The following is a 10,589-nucleotide window of genomic DNA, read 5'->3' as shown; positions in this document are numbered from 1 at the left end:
CTTCCTCCCTACTGTCAGTTTATTGCTTGGAGCTCACCTTAAGCGGGCCCAGACACTTTCCCTTCCTAATTGGACTGCCTGGCTCCAGCCGGCACTTGGTTCCGGTCTTTTAGAACTGGGAAAAGATCTTGATATTTGGGAAGGTGGGCCAACAATAGGGAATTAGGGTCTGAATATGTGGGTGAGGGGCTGTGGGAACAGAAGGAAGGATGAAACAGGCGGGTGGGGTCTGGGAGATAAAACGTGGGAGGGGAATAGAAGGGAGATAGAGGATGAAGGAAGAGGGCTAAGGTGTGGAGGACGGTGACAGGAGACTCAATGGGGGAAGAGTAAGTTACATGGGAAATGAAGGAAGAAGTAGAAAAATAGAAAATTTGCAGACTTGGACGGAGGGTTATATTTAACAGGAGAGGTCTCTAAGTAGGCAGTTGGGTGTGTCTTGCATGCTAGAAATTTGTCTTGTAAACCTTGTGTTGGATTTATACAAGGCATTAGGCCCGACAGGTTCTGAGATTCTATGAAAATACTTTGATTCTATATTAAGGCCCGACTTATGCCTGGGGATGGGATGAAGAGAAGGAAAAAGGAAGAACTCTCCCCAATTCTGCCACCTGACTCAGCTTTTCCTTTCTTGTATTTTAGGCAGATGACGAATAGTGATTCTTCCCATCCCTCAGCTTAGCCCGGCCAGAGCAGAGAGCCATTCTATTGATCCATGAGTTTACAATCTATCTGCTCGTTCTTCTGATCACTTAGTGTTGAAGTTATTTCTTTAAATTCCTAAAGACAAGGATTGTATCCTGTTCATATTTTTGTTTTCTCTGTGCTTTAAACAGATCAGGCACGTAGTAAATAACTGCGTAAATAGCTGTTGAATATGGATGAATGAACCTATTATCTCAGTGGTGGAAGCTTAGCTCCTTATTAGTCAAAAGAGGAAGGTAGAACCTAATCCCAGGTAATGAATCAGAGAATGCATTTCCAGTATTCAAATTCTGTTTTAAAACAGTAAAAAGCAGTCATTGGTAGCAGCTTTGTACTTGGAATTGTGAAGAGTTCAAATCAAGCCTCTCACACTTACTAGCAGTGTGAACCCAAGCAAACTGATTAACCTGTTTGCCCATTTATAAAACGAGGGAAATAATAATACCCACTTCTCAGGGTTGTTGTATCAAGAGAAATCTTTGTAGTATTTTGCAAAGCTTAAAGCTCTATGTCAACATTAGCTACTATCAGCAAAATCAGTTTTGATACTGGTTTAAAACAGAACAATAGATCACTGAAACAAATTAGGTAAGGAAGAATCAGAAATAATCAAACTCAGCTCAGGGTTTGAAAAGCTTAAGAGCATAAAATAGTTGAGAAATAGTTGAGTTCTATTTGAACTGGGAAAACTGGAAAGCTGTTTGGCAGAAATTAAATTTGTACTCCAATGATTTCAAGTATCTTACACTATAAATCACAATAAGTTCAAAATGAATATTGAAAGCCATGCCATAAAGAACAAAAGAGAATGAGATCAGGTACCTTTCATAGTTATGTCTAGGGGGATGGTTTTTAACTAAAGAATAGAAGAGATCCCAATAGATAAAAATAGATTATTTGGGTTACATAAAATTGCACAAAGAAAATAATTTCAATATTCAATATTTTTATTTTCCCCAGTTACATGTAAAACTATTTTTACATTTGTTTTTAAATTTTTGAGTTCTAGATTCTCTCCCTTCCTCCCACCCCTACTCCCCACTTCCCACTTCCCACATATGAAGTTATACAAAACATTTTCATAAAAGTCATGTTGTGAAAGAAAACATAGATCTCCCCCCCAAAAAAAATTCTCTAGAAAAGAAAATCATTTCAATTAAGAAAAGAAATGGTGAAAAAATTGTATATCTTTGATAACTATCTGATATATAAGATATATAGATAACTAGCACAAATATCTAAGACCATAATTCCTGCTGGATATATGTGGCCAAAAGATATAAACAAATATTTCTCAAACAAATTTTAAACTATTAACAATATGAAAGATTGTTCCAAATATGTCTGTGACAAACATGGCCATTTGTCTATCAAAGGAGAGCTAGATATTGCCACACAAGGGAGGAATCAAATATGAACTTTTGTGTTTGGGGCTCCAGAAAAAATGTTGGAGAAAGGTGAGTTGAGGGATCAGCCTATCTGAGACCAGAATGGGGGAGATGGAAGTATGGGATGAAGAAATGCTTTGTAGAAAGGGTTAGATCAGCAGGTGTCTTGATAAAGACCTTTTTCTCCACATTGTTTATGACCCCTGAAGCATAAAGAGCAATGGAATCTGAGGAGAACCTCCATGGATTTGAGTGCTCAAGGACCCAACCTTTTCTTGTTGTTGTTGTTTTGTTTTAATAGTATTTTATTTTTCCAAATATATGTAAAGATAATTTTAAATATTCAGTTTTGTAAGACTTTGTGTTCTAAATTTTTCTCCCTCCTTCCATTGTCTTTCCCCCTCCCCAAGACAAAAAGCAATCTGATGTAGGTAAATATGTTCAATCCTTCTAAACATATTAAATCAGACCAAAAGTGGGGGGGGGGGACCCAAAACATGAGAAAGAAAAAAAACCAAATGAGCATAAAAACAAAAAAAAGTGAAAATACTATATTTCCATCCTCATTCAGTCTCCATAGTTCTCTTTCTGGATGTGATTAGCATTTTCCATTCCAAGTCTATTGGAATTGTCTTAGATCACTGCATTGCTAAGAAGAGACAAGTTTATCATAGTTGATTGTCCCATAATCTTGCAGTTACTGTATGCAATGTTCTCCTGATGCTGCTCACTTCACTCGGCATCAGTTCATGTAGGTTTTTCCAGGTTTTTCTAAAATCATCCTGCTTGTGTTTCTACTGGGCTTATACCCCAAAGAGATACTAAAGAAGGGAAAGGAACCTGTATGTGCCAAAATGTTTGTGGCTGCTCTGTTTGTAGTGGCTAGAAGCTGGAAAATGAATGGATGCCCATCAATTGGAGAATGATTGGGTAAACTGTGGTATATGAATGTTATGGAATATTATTGTTCTGTAAGGAATGACCAGCAGGATGACTACAGAGAGGCTTGGAGAGACTTACATGAATTAATGCTAAGTGAAATGAGCAGAACCAGGAGATCATTATATACCTCAACAACGATACTGTATGAGGATGTATTCTGATGGAAGTGGATCTCTTTGATGAAGAGAGCTAATTCAGTTTCAATTGATCAAGGATGGACAAAAGCAGCTACACCCAAAGAAAGAACACTGGGAAATGAATATAAACTGCTTGCATTTTTGTTTTATTTCCCGGGTTATTTATACCTTCTGAATTCAATTCTCTCTGTACAACAAGAAAACTGTTCGGTTCTGTACACATATATTGTATCTAGGATATACTGTAACCTATTCAACATGTAAAGGACTGCTTGCCATTTGGGGGAGGGGGTGGAGGGAGGGAGGGGAAAAATCGGAATAGAAGTGAATGCAAGGGATAATGCTGTAAAAAATTACCCTGGCATGGGTTCTATCAATAAAAAGTTATTTAAAAAAATAAAATAAAATAAAATCATCCTGCTTATCATTATAGAACAATAATATTCCTTAACATTCATACACCATAACTTATTCAGCCATTCCCCAATTGCTAGGTAGCCACCTAATTTCTAGTTCTTTGCCACTACAAAAAGACTGCTACAAATATTTTTGCATATATGGGTCTTTCTCCCTCTTTTATGATCTCTTTGTACTAGAGATCCAGTAGAGATACTGCTGGATCAAAGGTTTTACAGTCTGACAGCCTTTTGGGCATATTTTCTTTTTAAAATTTTATTAATGCTTTTTATTTACAAGATATATGCATGGGTAATTTTTCAACACTGACCTTTGCAAAACTTTCTGCTCCAAATTTTCCCCTCCTTCCTCCCACCCCCTCCCCTAGATGGCAGGTAGCCCAATACATGTTAAATATATTAAAGTATATGTTAAATCCAATATATGTATACATGTTTACATAGTTATCTTGCTGCACAAGAAAAATCTGATCAAGAAGGAAAAAAACCTGAGAAAGAAAACAAAATGCGAGCAAATAACAACAGAAAGAGTGAGAATGTTATGTTGTATTCCATACGCTGTTCCCATGGTTCTCTCTCTGGGTGTAGATGGCTCTCTTCGTCACTGCACAAGTGGGAACTGGTTCGAATCCTCTCATTGTTGAAGAGGGCCATGTCCATCAGAATTGATCATCATATAGTATTGTTGTTGAAGTGTATAATGATCTCCCTTCACTTAGCATCAGTTCATGTAAGTCTCTCCAAGCCTCTCTGTATTCATCTTGCTGATCGTTTCTTACACAACACAACATAATTTATTCAGCCATTCTCCAATTGATGGGCATCCACTCAGTTTCCAATTTCTTGTTGGGCATATTTTCTAATTGTTCTCTAGAAACTGGAAGGGATCCAACCTTTTAAAGAAGGAAAAAAGAGTTCCCGGGACATCTTCAGACTATTGGAGAGAGAAGAGGAACCTGAACCCTAACATTCTACCTAAGAGAAGAGGGATCTCCTGAGCAGTATCAGACTCTAGGGAAGAAGGGCATCAAATACACAGTCCAACAAATTTGAAGAAAAGTAAAGGATCATATCTCAAAATGGTGGAAGCAAAAATACATGGACCTTACCCTCCTGGACCTATTACCATGACTTTTTTCTTATTTAATTACCATGATTTCTTCAGATGGTGACATCAAATCTTATGTCATTTGCTTGTCTAGTAACTACAAATGCTTTCCCCTTCCATCCCAGGCACTGATGTACAGGTAAATGGCTAACAACTTGAACTAAAAAAAAGCCACAATGATACACTTCTTTTTATATAATAACTTTTTATTTTTCCTAATACATGCAAAGATAGTTTTCATCATTCATCTTTGTGTTCCAAATTTTTCTCCCTCCCCCTCCCCTACACAGCAGGTAATCCACTACAGATTAAACATGGGCAATCATGATATACTTCTAAGTTTAATTTGCATCATTACCATTTTATCCATTACTTTAAATCTAGACAATTCATAAAACAATAATTCAAGCCCTGATTTGTAGCATTTGTCAGTTTCCAAGATATAAATGCTCACATCGAAAATGTAACAATCTTGTTCGAACTGATGACAGAAAATCCTTGCTTCCAGGAGAACATAAACCATCAGAATCTCTTCTGAGTAGCATATGACAATGCCTGAATGAGTTTCTCTTGTGAAAATGGAACTCCCGGGAATTGACCCTCTAATAACTCCATATTTGTTTCTCTCTTCCTAAGGGAATCCAAACCACAAGATGGCACTATGAGTCTGAGAGGCAGGGGCCCTAGGATACAGCAAGATTAAATGGAATGAGGAGTTATTGTAATTGTTCATAGGTTCATGTGACTCCTTCGTGGGATATATTCAATAGGGGTGATATAGAAACTCTCCTATATCTTATGGGTATTTCAACTTTAGCATGTTATAGAAGCTGGGAACCTTATGGGTAAAAGACTAAAATTATATTCCAGATAAATTCGGACATTTCCCAGAAATTTGTGTAGGAAAAAGAAAAAAAGTTAAAGAATTATGGATTGTTAGGGAAGGAGACTTCCTCAAGATAAAACTTGCTTTTTCTTTATGATTTGTATGCTTAAAACAAAGCAAAAGATGAGTGCATTGAGACCCATGTTACACATACAGATAGTTCTCACTTTACATGGAACCAGATGTGAACACAGACAGGAGAAGATGGGCAACATGCAGGATGGGAGACAGACACACAGTACCCCAGGTGGAGGGAAGATGGATGCAAGGGTCAGTGGATGGAGCAGGGCAAGGATCTCCTTTCTTGCTACTTGGTGTCAATTCTCTCTGTAGATCTGTTCTACTTTCATTTGGAGGGTATCTTTTTTTCTTAAAGTTTTAATTTTTAATTTTTGCTTTTTGGTAAAGGACCATAGAACACAGAGTGGAGAGGCAAGAATAGAGAGAGCACAATACTATTGAGTTAACATATGAGGTTTTTTTTGAGGGGAAAGGGAGAGGATTTTTTCAGAATTCTTTATATAAAGCCAAATTTTCATAATGCAAACTTACATAAAGCAAGAACTTTCTGTAATTTCATTAGGGGTATATTCCTCTTCTAGGACTATTCCCTCAGTGTGCACTTGCACTATGAGATCCCCAGAGTTTTAGATTAATTATTTTCTCAGGGTCTTTGTAGGTAACCCTCAGAAAATATATTCCTAATACCATTGCTCTTGAGTCCCCAGGCAGTGTGCTTCTCACTAACAATAAAACTTAATTAGTTGTTGTTGTTAGCTTGCTTCAGTCATGTCTCATCCTTCACTACTCCATTCAAGGTTGTTTGAGTTTTTGTTTTTTGTCGGTTTTGTTTCTTTTTTTTTAGCAGAGATAATGAAGTGATTTGCCATTTCCTTCTCCAGCTTATTTTACAGATGGGGAAACTGAGGGAAACAGGGTTAAGTGACTTTCTCATGGCCACATAGCCACTAAGTATCTGAGGCCAGATTTAAATTCAGGTCTTTTAATCCTAGGTCTGTGCTCTATCCACTGTGCCACTTACCTGCCCAGTTAATTTTTTAACTAGGATATTTACTAAAATGGTATTGCAAAAATGTCAAAAACTTATAAAAACAAAAAGCTCAAAAGTCTAGAGCACATCCTCCCATAAATACATATGAGATCCTTGGGGAGAGTGAGCACAGAATGAGACATACAAGTAGAGAGCACGTGTCAAAGAGTAGATCATAACTTCTCATTTTCCCTATTTTCTCTCTTCATAAAATTCTCATGAAATTCCTTTCAGGTGTAGTAGCTCTCTGCTGAGTTCTGAGGGTCAGTGACTTTGAAGAGTCCACATATGGTATTTTTTCTACTGTGATAGTTCACATTGTCTCAAAAGACATACTAATGGAGGGGGTTGAAAGAAAAATTCTGTCTTTCCTTCCCCAAAGCTAAATCCCTTTAAAGGGTTTGGTCCCAACTCTCAAACAAGAATCCTAACTAGAGATCTACCTTAGACTGATCAACCACTTGATTGGCTTATGGTTAGACTGACTGCCATTTTTATATTATACATATACACATACATACACACACATTTTTATATAGGTCCAGAGATATGACTTGATCTTCTTAATTTATCATAAGATCTTTCCTCCATCTGTGGTCTACTGTCTCTTCAATTGGTCAAAATCTTCTCAAATTGTTTAAGGGCATATTCAATTCATTGATTTTTTTGAGGTGATTTTATTAATTGATTGGGGATGGAACCTCACCTATATAAGGGAATAAAACAGGCCCCAAAATGGAATTCAAAGAAGTACTTCTGATTGCCCCCTTCCAGTACTGCCTCTTCCTTATCTCCTCCCACAAACTTCCCAAGGTCCCACTTAGGTACTGGGCAACCAAAAGGTGTCCATTGTGGCTCTTTCCAACAATGAGATGTTTCAGATCAGTTCCAATAATCTTGTAATGAAGAGAGCCATCTACACCCAGAGAGAGAACTGTGGGAACTCAATGTGGATCACAACATAGCATTCTCACTCTCTGCTGTTGTTTGCTTGCATTGTTTTCTTTCTCAGTTTTTTTCCTTCTTGATGCGATTTTCCTTGTACAGCAAGATAACTGTATAAATATGTATACATATATTGAATTTAACATATAGTTTAACATATTTAACATGTATTGGACTACCCGCCATGTTGGGGAGGGAGTGGGGGTAAGGAGGGGAAAATTTGGAACCGAAGGTTTTGCAAGAGTCAATGTTGAAAAATTACTCATGCATATGTTTTGTAAATAAAAAAAACTTTAATTTAGAGAGAGAGAATAAAAGGTGTCCATGCCCTTTACAGGGTATATTCTGCATGTATGTGGGTAGCAGGTCATGTGACTTGGAAAAATCACAATATTCTCTTATAGTTGTAGGAAAACTCAGAGGTCACCTATTTTACCTTTCAGTCTGATAGGTAAATTACCTCAATATCTTTGACAAAGACAATTCGGTTATCTCTGCTTGAACACTTCCAGGCATCAGGGACCTTGTTACCTCAGCTCAATCTATTCTTGGATAGCTATAATTGTTAGAATGTTCTTCAATATATCAAAAAGAAATCTGCTTCCCTATGATGTTCAACAAATGGTCCTTATTTCCACTCTCTGAAGTCAAGAACAAATATAATTCCCTTTATGCCTTAATAAATGAAGCAATCAACAAGCACCTACTATATGCTAGGTATTGTGCTAGGGACTAAGAATACAAAAATAAAAAGGAAACAATTCCTACCCTCAAGGAGCTTACATTGTAACAGGGGAGATAAAAATGCATATACTGTACAAGTATATATAAAAAGATACAAGCAAACCTCTGTTATGTATGTAAAAGCTACCAATAATTAAGGAGCCCAGGAAAAAAAAGATATATGCAGAAGATATGTCTAGAATTGTATCTTGGGGTAAAAAAGAAACAAGGATATCAAGGGTCAGAAGTGAAGTGATATGGAGATCAACCAGCCAGACGGAAGAAAAAACACAAATATTTATTAAATGCATATTATATGCCAAGCACTGTGTTAAGTGGCTTATAAATGTTATCTCATTTGGTCCTCACAACCCAGAAAGGGAGTTGCTATTGTTAGTCCCTATTTTACAGCTGAGGAAATGGAGGCAGAGGATAAATGACTTGCCCCGGTTATAGATTCAGGTCTTTTCTTCATCTAGGCTCAGCACTCTATACACTGTGCAACTTAACTGCTCTAGATTGAGTATCCTGATAAAGAACCGAAAAACACTTGATTGAATTTCAAGAGTGGTGGAGAAAATTAATGTGTAATAAGCCTGGAAAGGTAAGATGGAACCAGGTTGTGAAAAGCTTTAAATGAGCTTTCTATTAGTACCATCAGTACTTAGCACACAGAGTTTGCTTAATAAAAGCTTCACTCATTCACCACAACATAGGGGTTTGTATTTGAGCTCGGAGACCCATACTGATAAGCAAGATCTATGCTTTGGGAAAATCACTTTGGTAGGTGTGTATAGGATGGACTGGAGAAGAAAGAGGCAGGGAGACCAAGGGAAAGCCTTTTGAAATAGTCTAGGTGTGAGATGTTGAGCCTTTGACTAAAGTAGTGGCCCTGTGAGTGGAGAAAAAATAACAACAAAGGATGTCGTAGAGTAGAATGACAAGATTCTCCAACTGATTAGACTTGGGGTAAAAGCTGAGTAGGATACAGAGCTTCTCGACAGAGGTGACAGAAAGAACAGTATTGCTGTTACCAGATATAGGGAATGAGTGTGCTTTGGCAGCACTTCTAATAAAGGAAGGGGAATAGATTGATTAGGGGGACTCGGTGTAGGTGATCAAGGTGTAGAAAACATCAGGGTCAGGATCAAAACAGTGGGAAAAGTCAGTGGTAGATTGAACCCTCAACTGAGGGTTCAAAGTTTGAGTTCATTGTGGGGAAGTGAATATTGGGGTTACATGGTAGGTAAGTGTTGGGAGTTAGTATTGGAGATTTATGGGAATCAGCATTGGGGTCATTGTCAATGCTGGAGGTCACTATTTGGTTCAGGTAGTGTCAAGGTGAGATAGCATAGAGTTTGGTGTTGGGGGAGTAGAGCAAAAAATAGTCCATTGGATAGGAAATGGGTTTGGGTCAGGAATTAGTGGATGGATGAATAAATCAATGAATCAATGGAATGAATGCAAGAAAAAAATTTATTAAGCATTGTATTAATACACAAAACACTGTGTTAAGAGTTTTGCAGATAGGAATAGAAAAATAAAATAATCCCTAGTCTCAGGGACCAGCTCTTATGCTAACAGAGGATACAGCACTTATAAAAGATTTTACCTTTCAGTTATACAGAAAGGTCCAGAAAAGCAGAGTGCAATAAATATTTTTTAATATTATCAGCTTATAGTGTTAAATAATTTGATAGTGCCAAGGCCTTAAGTGTCAAGAACTTTTTTTTTCTCTTCTGGATCTTCAGTAGCAGTGTTAGGAGTCAGAGATGCAGCATCCATGGATTCAGTTGCCAGATTCAATCTTCTGCAAGGATTTTCCCCAGGATGATGGCTTCAGGAGCTAGACTGGTGATCTGAGGGGTGCTGTCACTACTGGAGCAATTGAGCTTTCGTGCCCATTAAACACCAGTAGTCAACCAACCACTGATGTGTCAAAGAAAGTGGACTCTTCCTCCCTGATGATTATTTTCTTTACTAATTGCTGTAAGACTTTGTCTAGAAGCAGGGCTGATGGTCAAGACTTTGGCTGTCTTCATCAAGCTTAAGAGGAGGGATGATTAAAATGGCACCATTTGTTTGACTTCCCTGGAATATATTGCCTCTCATCTCTCCCTGAAGATGGTTTGCTGACTCAGCTGGGCTGGCCAGTCCAGTCTGTTGGTGGCAGGTGGTGACCAGCAGTTAGTGGGATCCTTCCCCAAAGGAATTACTTCTCTGGCTAATTACTGTTTGCCTGGAAGCAGGACCGCTGGTATGGGGGATTCTGATAATTCCAGGCTTTT

This window comes from Antechinus flavipes, chromosome 1 (assembly GCF_016432865.1).
Source record: "Antechinus flavipes isolate AdamAnt ecotype Samford, QLD, Australia chromosome 1, AdamAnt_v2, whole genome shotgun sequence".
Lineage (NCBI taxonomy): Eukaryota > Metazoa > Chordata > Mammalia > Dasyuromorphia > Dasyuridae > Antechinus > Antechinus flavipes.
Note: the sequence above shows the minus strand (reverse complement) of the source record.